The sequence below is a fragment of the Budorcas taxicolor genome, chromosome X, assembly GCF_023091745.1.
Source record: "Budorcas taxicolor isolate Tak-1 chromosome X, Takin1.1, whole genome shotgun sequence".
NCBI classification, from domain to species: Eukaryota; Metazoa; Chordata; class Mammalia; order Artiodactyla; family Bovidae; genus Budorcas; species Budorcas taxicolor.
Genome location: NC_068935.1, coordinates 54,704,294 through 54,723,702, shown reverse-complemented (window position 1 = coordinate 54,723,702; position 19,409 = coordinate 54,704,294).

Here is a 19,409-nt window from a genome sequence, read left to right as displayed (position 1 = left end):
GGTAAAGAATGTAGAACTAATAAGCCTCCACCAACTGGAAGAGTTCAGGAAAGGTCAAAAAGAGATACCACAGAATCCTTCTTTCTGGCATCCATCTTGGCTGAACAAGGTGTGTACCACCAGGAAGGACTCTGAGTCAGAATGATTGGCTAAAGACAAGCTGAAAACTAATCCCATCACCATAAAACCCAAGACTGCAAGCCACTGGCAGAGCTGTTCTCCTGGCTTCCCTTACCCTACTGCTCTCCACCCAGGTGCCCTTTCCCAATAAAACCTCTTGCTTTGTCAGCACACGTGTCTCCTCGGACAATTCATTTCTGAGTATTAGAAAAGAGCCCAGTTTCAGGCCCTGGAAGGGGTCCCTCTTCCTGCAACATATATATAGATGTTGACTTAAAAAAAAAAAGCACAACCTAAAAGCTGAGAATTATGTTTTCTTTTTTTTGCTCAAAACAGAGGACTTAAGCCTGGGACAAAGCCTCTCAGATAGCTCTGTGAGAGTGCTTTGAAGAGGTTAGGGAGGAGCCAGGATATATAGAAGTTTTTGTAACAAAGACTGGGTAGTTGGAACATCAAAAGATTAATGTTAAAGAAGACTGAACCTCTCAAGTGAATGAATTTAGTGCTTTTCTAGCTATGGGAGATGCAAAAGTCTGGGGCTCATTGAAATCATTTCTTTGATATGCACCTCCAGTATCTGGGGCCAGTTTCCTGTGTTTCTTCATCCTGAGGGTCCTCTGGAACATTGTTGGGCTGCAGTGACTGCCTGCCTGATAGTGGCACATCCTGTTTCTATTGGGAGTTTGAGTTCTCTCTCAAGGCTCACTGTGTGAGGCAGCTATAATGTGATGGCTTGATGGCTGTAACATTCTTTGTTTACTGGCAGGGCAGGCAACATGTTTTTCATTAATATAGATTTCTTTTCTCCTCTCACCTTACTATTGTTGGTATTGTAGGGAAGAAAAAATAATTTCTCTCTTCCCTTCTAGGTTCTTGACTGAGACTCCACTGTAAAAAAACAATAACAGGAAACAGGAGCAAAACAAACAGAAGTTTAATAACAAGTATAATTTCAGTACACATGAGAGAGACCCAGGAAAACTTGAGTAATGCCCCACATGACCCAAGCTGCCAGCTTAAGCATGAACTTCAGTTAGAAACAAAAGTTGTTGGCATGGGAGCCAGCTATAATAGGCTATCAAATAATGCACAGTAAAGGAAATCAGTCCTGGGTGTTCATTGGAAGGACTGATGTTGAAGCTGAAGCTCCAATATTTTGACCACCTGATTCGAAGAGCTGACTCATTTGAAAATACCCTGATGTTGGAAAAGATTGAAGGTGGGAGGAGAAGGGGACAACGGAGGATGAGATGGTTGGATGGCATCACCGACTCAATGGACATGAGTTTGGGTAAACTTCGGGAGTTGGTGATGGACAGGGAGGCCTGGCGTGCTGTGGTTCATGGAGTCGCAAAGAGTTGGACACAATTGAGCAACTGAATTGAACTGAAACAGGGCTAAATTTGTTATGCAGATTGAAGTCTCTGTCTTACCTTTGATAAGTTTCTAGAGATGTAATCAACCCCTCTTTCTAGTACAGAGAGGGAGACATGCTTACAAATGGATATTTCCCTTATTAATGCAAAATGTCCATTACAAAATGGTAGTTGAATTCAGTTTTCAAAACTTTTCTTGTGGCTGCTGCTTCTTAAAAATAATCAGTTGAGGATAATGCTAATGCCAAAGAGGTATATTTTGGGGTGACATATTCTGCTCCCTTTCAGTAGTAAGGCTAGATCTAGAGAGGGGGAAATTGTATCATGTTTTTCCATGCTAAAAATTTTACATGATGCTTTTTGTAAGAATAAGCCTACAATTATCCATTGCTGCCTAGGACTGACTGGGTAAGTCTGCCTAATTCTAGAGTAGAGTATTAGGAAGCCCATTGTTGTTAAATATCTAAGCCTGATTCTTCCATATTAGTGTAACTGGTAAGAGTTAATTTTGACTCCATACTGGATCTGCTTCTCTGACTTTAATGGTTATCTTGCTGCTTTTGTTATTATAGGTATAAATAATGGCCTGCCTAAAGGAGCCTTGCCTGACCCTTGGGTTAAGGTACCTTTGTTTGGCTCACAGGGAGATAGCCTAACCCTGCCCACCTGTGAAGGACAGTGACATTCTTGAGTTCTTTGTGGGAGAAGTTGACACTGCTTGTCTGTTGCTTGCTGGCTTGGCTCAGAAATTCATATCTGGTTGGGGCTGGAATTGCAGATAGCTGTGGTATCCTTGTTTATTGGTATGGCAGGAAATATTCCATTTCACACCACCTGTGAAATGGCTGTACGAAAGCAAAACTAGCACATATCTCTGCCTGAGGCTTGCCATTCTAGGTGATGTTTACAATAATTCAATGGTTTTTCCACTTTGTTTCCTTACCTCTTCCTATCTCTGATCCATAAAAGAAACTGGCATCTAGGCCATGACAAGACGGTTATTTTGAGATGTTAGTCTGCATTCTTCTGGGTTAGCTGGCTTTCAGAATGAAGTTGTATTCCTCACCTCAAAACTTCATCTCGCAGATTTATTGGTCTATCTTGCAGCAAGCACAGCAAGCTTGGACTTGGTAACATTAGTAGTATCACTTCTTTGTTATTCATCTATTTACTCCTTGGCCTCTTTTAATTATTGGTTGAGGAATTATTGGCATGTGGAAAGTAGGAATGCCATACACTGGCTCCCTAAAGCACAAACTATTACTATGTCTACTCTATGCCTGAAACTATGCAGTGATTAATGTGTACTTTTGCTCAGTCTTAATAACAATTCTATAGAGGCTACTAATAATTATTTTTGTTTTACATTTGAAGAAATTGATTTCATAAGATCACTCATCCAAGGTCATATATCCATTTAAGTGATGAGCCTGGGGCTAAAACCAAAATATGTCTGGCTCTAATATATTATACAGCAAGAGTAGTGGTAAATGGCACTGTGATCATAGGCAAAGATTCAGGAAAATGTGAAAAAATTGATTTTAGGTTAAATAATTCAATTTTGTTATGCATCAGTTCAGTTCAGTTGCTCAGTCATGTCTAACTCTTTGTGACCCTGTGGACTGTAGCACACCAGGCTTCCCTGTCCGTCACCAACTCCTGGAGCTTACTCAAACTCATCTCCATAGAGTTGGTGATGCCATCCAACCATCTCATCCCCTGTCATTCCCTTCTCCTCCCGTCTTCAATCTTTGCCAGTATCAGGGTCTTTTCCAATGAGTCAATTCTCCGCATCAGGTGGCCAAATTATTGGAGTTTCAACTTTAGCATCAGCCTTTCCAATGACTATTCAGGACTGATTTCTTTTTGGATTGACTGGGTGGATCTCCTTGCAGTCCAAGGGACTTTCAAGAGTCTTCTAAGCACCACAGTTCAAAAGCATCAATTCTTGTCTCTCAGCTTTCTTTATAGTCCAAATATCATATCCATACATGACTACTGGAAAAATCATAGCTTTAACTAGACAGACCCATGTCGGCAAAGTAATATCTTTGGTTTTTAATATGCTGTCTAGTTTGGTCATAGCTTTTCTTCCAAGAAGCAGTTCAGTTAAGTCACTGTCATGTCCGACACTTTGTGACCCAATGGACTGCAGCACACAAGGCCTCCCTGTCCATCACCAACTCCTGGAGTTTACTCAGTCTCTTGTCCATTGAGTCGGTGATGCCATCCAACCATCTCATCTGCTGTTGTCCCCTCTTCCTCCTGCCTTCAATCTTTCCCAGCATTAGGGTCTTTTCAAATGAGTCCAAGGAGCAAGGGTCTTTTAATTTCCTGGCTGCAGTCACCATCTGCAGTGACTTTGGAGCCCAAGAAAATAAAAGGAAATATCAATAACCTCAGGTATGCAGATGACACCACCCTTTTGGCAGAAAGTGAAGAGGAACTAAAGAGCCTCCTGATGAAAGTGAAAGAGGAGAGTGAAAAAGCTTGCTTAAAACTCAACATTCAAAAAATGTAGAGCATGGCATGTGGTCCTATCACTTCATGGCAAATAGATGGGGAAACAATGGAAACAATTAGAGACTTGTTTGTGCATATGATCTGAATAGGTAGGCTATGGGCACATGGTTGATTTCTCTGTGTAATATATATATAATTGAACATAAAAGACTAAAAGTTTTTTTTTTTTTTAAGAAATAAAACAAAAATGACCATACATAGAAAGTTTTGAGTTAGAGTTAATGTTATTTGGTGGGGGATATAGGGTGGATGGATTATTGATATCATGACAGAGAGGGTAATCATTGTGTAAATTATTTCAGAATAAGGACTCTTCCATTTAGCTTTCAAATTGTTTTTCAAGTTATTTTCCATGATAAAGGAAATGAAGGTCTATGAAACTTCTCCCACTGTACCACCAGAAGGTGATTTATAGTAAGGCATATCTAGACAGCTAGAAGTAGCTTCATGAAATATTTACAGAATTGAAGGAAAATTAATTTGTTCATTGGGATGGTAGTCAGGAATTTCTCAAAACTTTGAAATAAATTTTCCTTGAGTTAAACTAGGTAAGTTTCATTAATAGCAAGATGAAAAATGTCCTTTTGGATTTAATCAATGATAGTGACATATTGAAAGATACTGGTTTAAAAATATAAAGTACAGAGGAATAAATTCAGGACAAACATGGAATGAAGTTTATGCCCATTTTCAGTAAAGATTTTGCCCATAGTTAGGAGTGGAGAGCTTGGTCTTGAAGAGCATAAATTATACCTTGCCTTGATCCTGATCACACTTAATTTCTTGATCAGGAGTGGATTCAGTTCTTTTCAGCTAATCTTTGTTGTTGTCTTTATAATCTCTGAAAAGGAAAACAAACAAACAACAATGGTAAACTTCAAATACTTGTCTAAGAGAGAATTTGAACGGGGCAGGTATAGCAAGCAATTAGAAATACTATTTTGGTAGACTCATAGATAGATCAAGAAAGCTGAACCACTCCAGACTGGTAACATAATAAGAATTCTTTATAGCAGTTTAGTGCAAAATGTCTTGTAAGGTCTTTGGCTTTACAAAATATAATCATCATCATGATTATAACTTATGGAATTAACATAAAGCATTTTTAAAGTATTATCACATTCATATGTCATTTTATAAAGATGGCTTATTCTTAAAGGTTTTAATCTAGTATATGACATGAACAATGATAACAATTTATACAGAACAGTTTCAATCTGAATATGGCAGTTTTTGACTTTAATAAACTTCAGGTTGTAAAAATACCAAAAGTAGATCAGAAAGAGACATAGGTACCATTTTTTAGAGGAATGTAAACACATTTAATTGTTTTTTTCCCCCTATTTCAATCACTGAATATAATAAATACAAAATGCATCCAATTACACCATAATGGGATTAAATCTGGAAAGTTTCTATGGTGCAGGATTTAACATATCAACTCTCTTAGCTTTCAGTTTTCAAAAGCATAATCCACATTACCTGAAATGAATGTTAGCAGTAGTATATGGCAAAACATATTATGAGCAAATTCAGTTTTTATGACTATATATCTAAAATGCAAGAGAGTTCCAGAAAAACATCTATTTCTGCTTTCTTGACTATGCCAAAGCCTTTGACCATGTGGATCACAATAAAATGTGGAAAATTCTGAAAGAGATGGAAATACCAGACCACCTGACCTGCCTCTTGAGAAACCTATATGCAGGTCAGGAAGCAACAGTTAGAACTGGACATGGAACAACAGACTGGTTTCAAATACGAAAAGGAGTATGTCAAGGCTCTATATTGTCACCTTGCTTATTTAAATTATATGCAGAGTACATCATGAGAAATGCTGGGCTGGAAGAAGCAGAGGCTGGAATCAAGATTTCTGGGAGAAATATCAATAAGCTCAGATACTGAGATGACACCACTCCTATGGCAGAAAGTGAAGAGGAACTAAAAAGCCTCTTGATGAAAGTGAAAGAGGAGATTGAAGAAGTTGGCTTAAAGCTCAACATTCAGGAAACTAAGATCATGGCATCCGGCCCCATCACTTCATGAGAAATGGATGGGGAAACAGTGGAAACAGTGGCTGACTTTATTTTTTGGGGCTCCCAAATCACTGCAGATGGTGATTGCAGCCATGAAATTAAAAGACGCTTACTCTTTGGAAGGAAAGTTATGACTGACCTAGATAGCACATTAAAAAGCAGAGACATTACTTTGCTAACAAAGGTCTGTCCAGTCAAGGCTATGGTTTTTCCAGTGATCATGTATGGATGTGAGAGTTGGACTGTGAAGAAAGCTGAGTGTGAAAAACTGATGCTTTTGAACTGTGGTGTTGGAGAAGACTCTTGAGAGTCCCTTGGACTGCAAGGAGATCCAACCATTTCATCCTAAAGGAGACCAGTCCTGGGTGTTCATTGGAAGGACTGATTTTGAAGCTGAAACTCCAATACTTTGACCACCTCATGCAAAGAGTTGACTCATTGGAAAAGACCCTGATGCTGGGAGGGATTGGGGGCAGGAGGAGAAGGGGACGAGAGGATGAGATGGTTGGATGGCATCACCGACTCGATGCACATGAGTTTGGGTGAACTCCAGGAGTTGGTGATGGACAGGGCGGACTGATGTGCTGCGATTCATGGGGTTCGGTAAGAGTCAGACATGACTGAGTGAACTGAACTGATGATATTTATAAAATTCTATATTTTATATGAAATACTGAAAAAATCCTAATGATTTCACTTGTAAGAAAAGAAATAAAAATGTGACTGAGAGTTTGAAACTCCACTATATTTGAAAAGTTGCTGTTATATTTAGCAATATGAAGACCATCAGTTAACTTAGCCAGAGCCATTGTAGTAGAGTGGGCAGCGATTGGACTGAATGGGTTGAGGAATAAATGGAAAGTGAAGAAGAGGAGGAGGCAGCGATTGTAAACAGATTTTGAATAGTTGTCAGTGAATGAGGAGAGAGATAAGGTATTTTATCTAAAGAAGTTAAATGAATGAGGGGAGGATTTTTAAATTTTTTATTATTAACACATTAGAGACTGGAATATCTTTTCATGTATTTGGGAAGATGAAATTCTATCCCATTGTGTTTATCTGCTCATCACTTGATAAATATTTGCCTTTTTCTTCCAGTTTCTCGTGACTATTGATAACTGTTGTAAATATTTACATACATGAATTTATATGGGAATAGAGGAAATAAAAATGTAAACCTTGCTCTTCTTATCTGTTTCCTCTCTCTCTCTTTTTAATATTCCTCATGTCATTACAAGCCATTGGTTAATTTCTAGAGTTACTTAAAATTGGCTTTCAATTTCTTTTTCTCTTTAATTTTTTTGTATGTACTATATTTTTAAACTTTTTACTTTATATTGCAGTATAGTTGATTAACAATGTTGTGATAGTTTCACATGTAAGGCAAAGTGATTCATACTTATATGTATACATATATCTATCAATTTCTTTTTTGTCAATATTCATACTTCTGTTATGGATGGGTGGCTTTACAGAGTTGCAGCCATTTTTGTTTAATAAGTGCAACTTGGATGTCTGCAAGCCTTCCATTCATTTCTAGAGTTTGAAAACTGTTGATTCTGCACTTTTTGCCAATTTTTTTCATTGATTTTATGGAGAATGGAATCTTTGAAGGTTTTTATTCTACTATTTTTGCTAGTAACCTAACCTTTGCTTATTTTTTTTTTTCTGCCCCATATCTATCTCCATCTACAATTATAATAATTTTAGACTGTTACATATTCCCCTATACATCTCTGAGGCACTGTTCATATTTTTCAAGTATTCTCTCTGTTTCTGGTTTAGGCTTAATAGTTTCTTTTGTCATGTCTTTAGGTTCAATTGCTTCTTTTCTGTCTTATCTATCATTAAGTCCAGACAATAAATTTTCCTTTCAATATTGTATTTTGAGACTCTTGGAATTAAATTTTCTTTCTTTATTTTAATATCAATATGTTAATATCAGTTACTATTAATATTAATGCTTACACTTTAACTTCTTGTGCATTGTTATAATAACTGTTTTAGTCTTCCTGTTGTTTTTATCATCGCTTTCATATCTGAGTTTGTTTCTAATGACTGACTTTTCTCCTTGTAATGAGTATGTTTTTCTGCCTCTTAATATGTCTAGGAACTTTTTGTTGCGTGTTAGACGTTGCCATTTTACATTGTTGAGTGTCTCGATTTTCACATCTTTGTAAAAGAGTGTTAATATTTACTTTTTGGCAGCTTTTTAAGTTACTTGCAGAATTTCTTGACCCTTCAGAAGCTGGTGTTTGGGCTTTCTTATATCATAAGACCCTGGAAGTGGTCTCTACTTAGTGCTATGAGCATTCAACACAGTCTCTTCATTCTGCTTGGTTGGAACTCAGAAGTCTCCCTGTCCTACATAAACTCTAGGAATTATTAAGCTTACCAATACCCGGGATATGTTATTTGATCTCTTGGAGTTTCATGCTATACATGCACAGATTCATATTCAGTCATAAACTTAACAGCATCACTTTGCAGAAATCTGCAGTTCTTTCTGCATATGTCTTGCCTCTGTAGTTGTCTGCTCTGTTATTGCTGGATGTTTGATCCTCCCTAAACTCTGATCTTTGCTTCCTTAAATCAGCAAGACCACTACTTTAAACTTTATTTCTCTATCCCATGTTCTGTGTTCCAGACCTGCCTCCAGGTGAACAGCTGTGGTGGTCTTTGTGCTCAGTTCACCTGTTTTCCTTATTTTGGAGGTTGCAGGCTTAAACTGATCGTTGTCCACGATCTGAAAACAATTTGTCATATATTTTGTCCAGTTTTCTAGCTTCACAGCAGAAGAAGTCTAGCATCAGTTAATCTTTCATTGCAAGTAGAGAATAGAACCCTCTTTGTAATTGACGTATTTCTTCTGGAAAGCTCACATGTATCTTTCTTTAGCCTTGAGGTTCAGTAATTTCTTCCTGATAGGTTCTCATACTGAATGTTCTGTACCATTCACATCCCACCCCCACCCTGAGACCCAGTGTATCATTTTCCCCTGCATATTCAGGCCTTTGTTCTCCTTGATGTGTCTTGCTTTATTCATCTTGCTTCATTCCTCAGGAGTGTGAGTTCTGTGTGAGGTGGAAATCTTTTGTCTGGTTTTCAGGTATTGCTTTTAATATTATAAAATCTATTTTGTCTTTTGCTTTTATTTAGCATAATTTATTCATGCTTTATCTTTAGGCCTAACTGTATTTTCTATAAAGTTTATGTATAATTATGTTGTTTCTAATATGATCTTATACCTATACTGTTTAGATCTTTTCTATTTTTTAGGTTCTACTAGTTTTTCATCTTCATCATCATATAATCTAAGTTTTGAACTTTAATTCTTGTTGATGTTCTCTTTTATATAATTCATGCTATTTAAATTTTTTTTCTTGAGAAAGTGAAGAAATAATTGTCTGAACCTGGATTCTGAGTCCTTGGATAATTTTTCCTGTGATGTGTTGTTCACTGACCTTTTGTTCATGTTTAATTCCTTCTTTCAACGTTTTAAAGTTTCTTTGCATAGTTTAATATTTATTTCTTTGTTCAATATTATTATTTGTATTTTATGAGGTCAACCATATTTTAATGGTAATGGCAGAGATAGTGATGGAGGAATACCAATATCTTTGATAAGGGTTTATTTCCTAGGCCAACTTCTTACCATGGATATCTGTCTTTTTCCCTAGTGGCATGACTTCTCTCAGTTACTGGCATTCAAGTGAATGCTCCTTCATAGAAAATCCCTTAAGCCATGGGCTCTCTGTTGTAGGCTTCAGTTCAGTTCAGTCTCTCAGTCGTGTCTGACTCTTTGCGACACCATGAATTGCAGCACGGTGTAGGCTTAAATGATTATTGCTTTTCTTCTGTATCTATTCCATTCCCCATCTGGCAGTCCCAGCTGGTTATAAGGTTAGATCATAGATAAACATGTAATATCAATATGGTTTCTTTTTCAAGTCCATATTTCATACCATTCTGCATATTTGCAGAAATATTCTGTTTCTTCAGTTGTTTGTTCATCTTTCTCAGTCCAGTTACTCAAAAGCATTATTGAATATAATACTAAGTAGTGTTAATTACTTTGGACAAACTGTGACTCCTTTTCAAGGTGTAAAAAGGTTTGTACTTTATATCTGAATCTTCTCTTGTTTTGCTTCATAGTTCATCGTGTTTTGTAGACATATTTCAAATTTGTATGTTTTGGTTGTGGTCATTTCCTTATGGCTTTGAAGATAGATCCATCCCCTGCCCAACTCACACACTCACACTCTACTTTGTTCTTATGCTATTGAAGGGTTTTAAGACACAGTAGAACAGTGGGTTTCCCAGGTGGCTCAGCGGTAAAGAATTTGCCTGCCGATGCAGGAGATGTGGATTTGATCCCTGGGACTGGAAGCTCCCCTTGTGGACGGCATGGCAACCCACTTCAGTATTCTTGCCTGGGAAATCCCATGGACAGAGGAGCCTGGAGGGCTACAGTCCATGGGGTTGCAAAGAGTTGGGCGTAACTTAGTGAGTGAGCACACATGCACACAAGTAGAGCAGTAAGGCAACATTGCTCTTCACATTTTAAATGGAGGAATTGAATTAATTTTAATAGATTTCTAGTAGAATAAACAGCTTATTATTTAAGGAGAATTCATTATAGTCTATTTTATAGAAAAAAATACAGTATATTTTTGTACTAGTCTACCACTAAAACAATAACCCCAAATCTGTGTAGCAGTTTCTTAAGAGCTTAGTTTCAAAACCAATAATTAAAGACTTTTGCTGCCAAAATTTCCTTCCCTTCCCTCTCTTGTTTAGCTGAAGGTAATTAATTAGATATCCCATAATCCCTTACTACTCATGTGATCTTGGACCAGAAGCGTAGACTTCTCTGGAGACAGTGTACAAAATAGATAATGTCAGACCTTCTGAATCAGGATTTGTATTTTAACAAAATCCTGAGGTGATTCTTATGCATGTTAAGGTGTTAGAAGCACTGATATTAATAAAAGTGTTCCCAGATCTTAGAAAAAGTTTTGTACATGATTTCAAGCCCAGTAGATGTGTGTCTCTCCATATTTCTTCCTTTTATTGCCATATGTAAAGAACTGTGGTTAAGAACTGGTGGTGTGGGGGTGACTTCCTGAAAAAAGGAAAATCCTGATTCCTATAGTCGAACCAGCTTCCTTGGTGTGAGTACTCCCACCATGGCTAATTTCAAGCTAAAAGTGTGGTGTCACTGAATGTGGAATTGCGAAGAGGTGAATAATCTATTCCCTCATGCCTTTACAAGCTGCCTGCAGCACACCACTGCTGAGAATGTATTTATTGCTCTTGCTATTGTGTAAACATAAGCTCTCTTACTGAGTTTCATATTTGGGGGCTTTTTGGATGTGCTTCTTTTGCTAGTCTGTATCTTGGTTAAATGAAATAAGATGGAGTATTAAGACAGAATTGAACCTTGGAAAACTCTTTATTTCTCCTTATCCATTTGACCTATACTAATTATATCTTAACATTTTATTTTATGGGTGGTTCTTCCCTGATGGCTCAGAGGTTAAAGCGTCTGCCTGCAATGAGGGAGACCTGGGTTCGATCCCTGGGTTGGGAAGATCCCCTGGAGAAGGAAATGGCAACCCACTCCAGTATTCTTGCCTGGAGAATCCTACGGACAGAGGAGCTTGGTGGGCTACAGTCCACAGGGTCACAAAAAATTGAAAGTTGTCATATGTCTAGGGAGGTGGGAGGGGGGTTCAGGATTGGGAACACGTGTACACCCGTGGCAGATTCATGTTGATGTATGGCAAAACCAATACAATATTGTAAAGTAAAAAAAAAAAAATAAAATAAAATAAAAAAATAATATATAATATTTTGTCTTCCAAATAGAGAATGTTTTTCTTTTTTTCTAATGCATTTTAAACTTTACTACTTGGTATAATCATTTGCATACTCTTAGAGGACAGTGTGAGTATTTTACCCTCCAAAATGGCTGACTTGGACAAGGTCATAAAGCAAATGGAGACAAAACAAATGAGAAACCATAACTCCAGTTTTCCTGCACTCCAGTGATGAGAATAATTTGTGACAAAGACATTTTAATGTAGAGAATGATAAATGGAATTTCTCAGAAACTATAGTTGACCCTGTTATGGATCGAAAATTCCTGGGCATTTTGAAACCGATTCATTGGCAAGTAACATTATGTGTTATTGAACCTAACTGAGAAAGGTTAAATAACCAAACTTACCACTGTTGTCTTTGCTTCCCTTATTAAGCCTAAGATTGATCCAAGAAAATCAGTTTGGTATTTTTCTCTTTTATAGACAGCAGCAACTTCGTTCATTATACATATGATGAAAGAGAAAGGTTAAATAAATTACTCAAGTAAATATAGTTATTTAGTACATTGTAGAGCCATGTTAAAATCTGGTTCCACTGGAAGGCTAAACCCATGTTTTTCTTTATTACTTTGCACTTTATATGTTTAATGTCCTTTGTTTCTTATATTATAATGCGTATGAATTTTTTAACTACTCATACTTTTGAGGAAGTTGATCAAATAGCAACAGTGTGCAGTTACAGTTCAAAAATGTATCAATAAAGACTGTTCCAGTCTTCTTATTTGTAAAATATTCTCAGCTACCCACAATTACAAAAACATTTTACTTCTAGAATAGATAAATTTATAGAAACAGAAAGTAGATTAGAGGTTTCCAGGGGCTGGGTGGAGGGGAAAACGGGGAGTTGCTGTTTAATAATTATGAAGTTTCTATCTAGGGGTGATGAAAAAGTTTTGAAAATAAATAGTAGTGATGGTTTCATAACATTGTGGATGTACTTAATGCCACTAAATTATACACTTCAAGTAGTTTACATGGTAAATTTTATATTATGTATACTTAACTGCATTAAAAAAAATTAAAACAGACACAATGTCTCAAAAACACAAAAATTGACATGGTCATCGTGGTACCTGTATTTATGGAGAAGAATCATCTTTGGAAATGCTCTAAATTACTTTTTCAGATTCTAAGAGAATGTTCTGATTTTTAATAAACACAGCTAATGCTAGTAATAGTTTCTATATTTGAATGGACTTTTATAATTAAAGAGAATTATATTAAATTATAGTGAGACTATTAATTTGTGTATGTTTTATTGACTCTCTTGGTAAGCTCAGTGACAAGAGAGAGCACTACTGCTGAAAAACCATCGACAGGAGAATGTTGGATCCCACCAGAAAAAGATATCCTGCATCCAAGGGCAAAGAAGCCCCAACAAGAAGGTAGGAGGGGCGAAATCGCGTTTAGAATCAAACCCCATACCCTCCAGAGACACTTGGAGGGCTCAAACAAAACCTTGTGTGCAGCAGGACCCAGAAACTAGCCCCACTGTAGAGCCACCAAGCAGAAGACCCACAAACTGGAGAGCAATCATATCAAATAAGTTCTCGCACTGTTGCAAAAGTTCTAGGAGCATATATGTTTTATTAGCTATTGCATTTATAACAGTTGGCCTAGGACCAAGGACAGAGTTGACACTAAAATCATGTGTTTTCTGCCTATCTGCTTAGGATTCCTTTTAGAAGATGTGGACATGAATAATAAAAGTGAATAACTTCTTAACAAAAATCTACATGGATAATGCTTATGTATTTTTTTCTGATGTAGGTGAATGGTATTCTGTAGTATAGGCTAATGATAGTTCATATTTCTGTTTAAAATGAACTGTATAGTGCATAGTCAAAACAGTGGTTCTCTAATGAGAAGATTTATTATGTACACCTTAAAATGGTACTTTACAGGGATTGAAATACAGATCTCAACATCCTTCTGCACTTTCTAAAAGCTGAGAACTCGCTGAAGTTATTAGAGCAGTAAATGGATACTCCTCTACTAGTCATGAATATTCTGGAGCGATGCATATCCACTAGTGAAAATTTTTGAATTCTTTTTGCTTTGCATGTTCGAAACCAATATATTTTGCTTAAAATACTGATTTTTGATTATGTGTATCTTATAAAATTTTCCTCCTGACCTTGAGATTTTCTTGGTTAAAACAGTCATCCAGAGCTCTAGGAACTAAAGCATATTTTATCTAAATTTTTACCGTAAGTGGCAATTTAATACACTCACTCTGGATTCTTCTGCCTCCATGGCATAGTGATTTCGTTTTAGGAAGCAATGACACAGCTGCAGTGGATTGAGCTCAGAGCTTTTGTTAAGTCTTTGTCTTATGAATTGGGTGAGAAAAAATGTTTGGTCTGAGTATACTGAAAATTTATAAGATATATAAATGCATTTAGAGATTCATTTCTCTTTAACAATTCCCTGGAGTCTTTAAGAAAGACATATCATCTTAGAATCCTTGAAAGTTTAAAATAATATGAATAGGATCAGAATAATTCTTTCTCAAGTGCAAGTTGGCAATGGAAGAATATAAGGTGCATTCAGTTCAGTTCAGTCGATCAGTAGCGTCCGACTCTTTGTGACCCCATGAACTGCAACATGTCAGGCTTCCCTGTCCATCACCAACTCCCAGAGCTTACTCAAACTCATGTCCATTGAGTTGGTGATGCCAACCAACCATCTCATCCTTTGCCATCCCCTTCCCCTCCTGCCCCCAATCCCTCCCAGCATCAGAGTCTTTTCCAATGAGTCAACTCTTCTCATGAGGTGGCCAAAGTACTGGAGCTTCAGCTTCAGCATCAGTCCTTCCAGTGAATGTTCAGGACTGATTTCCTTTAGGATTGACTGGTTGGATCTCCTTGCAACCCAAGGGACTCTCAAGGGCCTTCTCCAACACCACAGTTCAAAAGCATCAGTTCTTTATCACTCAGCTTGCTTTGTGGTCCAACTCTCACATCCATACATGACTACTGGAAAAACCATAGGTTTGACTGGACGGACCTTTGTTAGCAAAGTAATGTCTCTGCTTTTTAATATGCTGTCTAGGTGCATTAAGATGACAAAATTTAGCCAGCATATATAGTCAGGGCTTCCCTGGTGGCTCAGCTGGTAAAGAATCCACCTGCAATGCAGGAAACTTGGGTTCAATCCCTGCGTTGGGAAATCCCCTGCAGAAGGGCATGGCTACCCACCCCAGTATTCTGGCCTGGGGAATTCCATGGACTATTCCATGGGGTCACAAAGAGTCAGACATGATGAGCGACTGTCACACAAAGTGATAAAATATAGCCGCATAGTATTTAGAGCTTAAAGAGCTCACAGAGATGATCTTGTCAAAGTGATCAACATGTGTAGAGGGGCAGACTCTTGCGTAAAGTCGCACAGTGAGTCATCAGCAGAACCAGTCTTTGAACCTAGTAAAACTGGTTCCCATATGGTGTGCATGCATGCTCAGTTGCTCAGTAATGCCCAACTCTTTGCCACCCCATGGACTGTAGCCTGCCAGGCTCCTCTGTCCATGGGATTCTCCAGGTAGGAGTAGCAGAATGGGTTCTCCAGGTGATCTTCCCAACCCAGGGATCAAAGCCAGGTCTCCTGCATTGCAGGCAGATTCATTACCAACTGAGCTACGAGGGAAGCCCCTTAAGTAAGATTGATAACTGTTACTTCCTGAATCTACTCCCAAATACACTCCACACTAAATAGGATGAAAATTCAAAGTTGCTTCTGAAAACTACAGTGCTTCATTGGGTGATTAATTACCACCTGGAAACTAACTATGTCCTAAATCAGAAGCCTTGTGCTTCATAAGTTTATAAAATCATTAGCCATTAAATTTAAAATAGGAATGATAAGTAAAAGCCTTATTTTTATTAGCAACTGCAAGAGGTATGTAAAAGATAGCATCTAAGAAGTTTTATAACCTTTAGAAATGTTTCATCAGTATTTTCTTTTTACTTTAAAGACATTTGCATGCTCAACAGTCTGGACTAGTCTCAGATTGCCAGATAAAATATAGGGCACTTAGTTAAATGAGAAACAAGGGATATGTATTCTTTTGGTATAAGTACCCAAATATTGTATGGAATATGCTTATATTAAAAATAATTATTTGTTTTTCATTTGAAATTCAAATTTGATTGGAGGTGCTTTTCTTTTCTTATTTTTTTGTGGTAAATCTGGCAACTCTAGACTGAACAGAAAGGTAAAGCATCGCCTACATGTCCTTTTGTTTTGACAACTGGAGTGAAACCATAGGGAACATGCATAAGCACCTCCATTTTATCTTAGCAGTTATATAAAAAAGAAAATCCAGAAATAATAAGTGCATTTCACATACTCATATCTTAATATATATATATATATATCACATATTATACTTTTTTTTTAAATCAGTCATGTTGTTAGGATGCATGTTTAACTATGTATTGAAGTCGCTGTGTCTTCAGTGTGTTAAGATCTTCAAACATGATCATGCATTAAACAAGTACTTTTCAAGCAGTCACGATGAGTCAGAGTTCACTGTGTTCAGTCAAATGTGAGTTTAAGTAGAATAACAAATAATTGTCTTTTGTCTGCTTCCAGTGAATTATATGCCAAGAAAAGGGCAGGAAAAGGCACTGATGCTAAAGCAGTGATCGGCAACCCTGGCTTCACTTTGGAATTACCAGGAGAACTTTAAATTACATGTGTGGGTCCCACCCTCAGATATTCTTATTTAATTGATTGGAGGTCTATCCTGAGCATTGGGAATTTTTGAAAGCTCATCCAAATGCTTCTAAATATGTACTCACGCTTTCCTAAATTAGTGGTTCTCAAACTTGTTTGCACATTTAATGACCTAGGGAAATCTTTAGGTAAATACTTGAATGATCAGACCACACCATAGACCAATTAAATAAAAAAGGGAGGAAGGTTAAGAATCAGGCTTCAGTATTTTAAAGCTCCTCACATTTATTCCAGTATAGAGGCAAATTATAAAAACTATTGCTTTACAGGATATGTGTTCACATTACACATCTCTCTTGGAGAAGGAAATGGCAACCCCCTCCAGCATTCTTGCCTGGAGAATTCCACTGGACAAACGAGCCTGGCAGGCTACAGGGCTGTAGTCCATGTGGTTGTAAAGAGTTGGATATGACTGAGCAACTATCACTCACTCACTACACATCTCTCTAAGAACAGGACTTTGAGTATTTGCCTTATTAAAACTTAAGAGAAATTAAAGACAGGGCTATAAGAGGTAATGGTGATATAGGTTCTTTCAAAGAGCTGTTTGCTATATGAGCATCCCAAGTGGAAAAAAAAAATATAGGAAAGACAATGACAAAACATCAAGTATATACTTGAGACTTGCCTATGGAACTCTCTGCCATAGCTGGAAATTCATTTGACTTCTGGGTTGCATTTTGGTGTATGAATTTTCCTGCACCATGATGACTAAAATTTCCAAACGGAATGATCAACAACACAAGTTTTGGAACATACATATAAAAACGTGCTGCTTCACCGAGTACCAAAAACCCTGCTGTTAGCTGTTTTCTGTCATGCACACGTGGCTGAACCAGCTCTGTGAGCTAGTCAGGTGTGCTTCATGAACAATAGAAAATTGTGGAAGCCCACAAGTAGGACTTCTGAATCTTTATGGTTGCATCAGTTTAAATGGATGGATTTGTTTTACCTTGAGCCATTATATCAAGTACCATCAATTTTGTAATTCAAATAGCTCTCATTTATACATATTAATGCCTATTAATTTCTTAATTAATTTCTACCTATATGACCAGATAATAACTACCATAAGGGATTGGGGTGGGAATGTGGGTGCAATGGAAAGAGCCTAGATCAGGATTCAAACAAAGTCATTTAGTATTACATATATCACTTCATTTTCTGAGCCTCAGCTTCTTTATTGTTCCAATGAGTACAATACTTGGCTTCAGCCTCATAGAGTTGCTGTGTGAATCAAATTAGTTTGGTATGTTGTTTTTTGTGAGACAGCTGACAATAAAAATCTAACAGCAGCAGGAAGAGCCAATGGAGAATTTTTGGACTTAGACATGCCAGTTGGGATGGTTTAAGTTCTGTGGGAACTGACCTAGGATAAGGTGCATTTTTTCAGGCAAGTGAAAGAAGTCATTCACTGGCAGAAGTTAGGGGCCAGAGGTTGCAGAAGGGACTAGAAGTTTGAGAAGAATAGAAACATTGGATCATCTTTCCCTGATCTCTAGGAATGTAAGCTTTTTGAGTGAGGTTACCTGGAAGTATATAGGATATTGTTGGTTCACAGCCTCGTAAGTTCCCTGGGTGAAGTTCAAAACTGGACCCCATACAGACAGGGCAAAGAGAGACTGAAGAGAGAGGCAGACCACTCCATGTTTGTACCTGCAGTGTTAATAAGCTAGAGGACTTATACGGTGCCTGAAAGACAAGTACATCTGTACACCTGCCCACCAGAATCTTAAAAGATTATATAGAGGCCTTCATAGGGTTCACTCATGTGTACAGTGCACATTGCCTCAATAGTCTTTACTCTCTGAAGGCTGTGTCCTTGAAGTAACTCCTAGTGTGGGAACAGTGGGTAGAATGTATATTCCAAGGACAGGGAAAGGGGTAAACAGCCCGCAATTGCCTTTATCCAGCTCTAGGATCATCTCAATGACCTCTAACAGATACATAGTTAATTTAAATTTGATTTAAAAAATAAAAGTTTTAGCATATTTAAGTCCAAACATTGTTAGGGAAATATACTAAGTCTGCTAAAAATCACTTCTTTATCTGACATTCAATTTTGTGTATCCTGTAGTTTTATTTGCTAAATCTAGCAACCCTAATCTTGAGGGTCTTGCGGTTGTCAGCTTTGCTTCTTCTCTCAGTCATTGTGGAGGAGATTGTTTCAGATATTGGTTCCTTGCTACCTGCCTCATGGTAGTGTTGACTGATTAATATGATAGGATTTATATATCTTGCATGGTCTGTACAAGGAGTTTCATAGTTAGGCATTTTTATCCCCACTTTACATATTAGGAAACTGAAAATCAGAATGATTAGAATGTTTGTCCAAGTTTTTATGTTTAATTAGTGGAATATTAGGTAATTAGTCACCATCACATTCCACATGAAGTGTTATTTCAACATGGCCCCAGCTGTCTCTTGCACTGATTAGGTCTCAGCACTTTAGGTTTATTTTTTAAAATTGATGGTTTTACTAAGGTCTAGTTGATTTATATAAGTTGCAGATATACAACATAGTGATTCATAATTTTTAAGGGCTATACTGAATCTATAGTTACTATAAAATATTGGTTATATTCTCTGTGTGATACAATATATCCTTATAGCTTGTTTATTTTATACATAGTATTTTGTACCTCTTAATCCCCTACCCCTATCTTGCTCCTTATTCTTTCCCTCTCTCTACTGGTAACCAGGTGTTTGTTCTCTATATCTGTGGGTCTGTT